The sequence below is a fragment of the Mastomys coucha genome, unplaced genomic scaffold, assembly GCF_008632895.1.
Source record: "Mastomys coucha isolate ucsf_1 unplaced genomic scaffold, UCSF_Mcou_1 pScaffold21, whole genome shotgun sequence".
Lineage (NCBI taxonomy): Eukaryota > Metazoa > Chordata > Mammalia > Rodentia > Muridae > Mastomys > Mastomys coucha.
Genome location: NW_022196904.1, coordinates 93,863,725 through 93,864,304, shown reverse-complemented (window position 1 = coordinate 93,864,304; position 580 = coordinate 93,863,725).

Sequence of the window (580 nt, the reverse complement as noted above, 5' to 3'; positions counted from 1 at the left end):
GCTGTAAGGATAAGATGTAGAGAACTTAATCAAGTGTATCAATGATTTAGTGATGAAGGGAAAGTCTGTGCTTATTGTAAATGATAGATTCCTGTGTGGTACTAGATGTTCTGACTCAGGTACCACTACCTACTAAGCCAAGAGCTAAACCTTGCATTTATAAAATATTGTTAGGTCACAATGTCTTTCAATATTTAAACTTACCTAGAGAGAAGACATGTGGAGAAATGAAGAGGTATCCCTCTTTACTGCAAATGGTTCTATTCAAAGGTCATTGTCACCTTCAGCATTATCTCCATGACTTTCTAAACTTTGTCCTGACATGTGGAGGGAGGTGGGGAGACTGGTCAGAGTTGTGTTTTTCTTAGCTATTAATACTTAAGCGTTTGAATCAAAGTGCTAGGCATGGAAACCACACTTAAATTACGAAGAATTTCAAGAGAACTCTGATTATTATATACTTTGAGCCATATGTGGATACATTTATGCAAACCTACATAGAAGTTTTTGTCAGATTGAGCACAGGGTCCCCATTGAAGGAGATAGAGAAAGGACCCAAGGAGCTGAAGGGTTTGAAGCC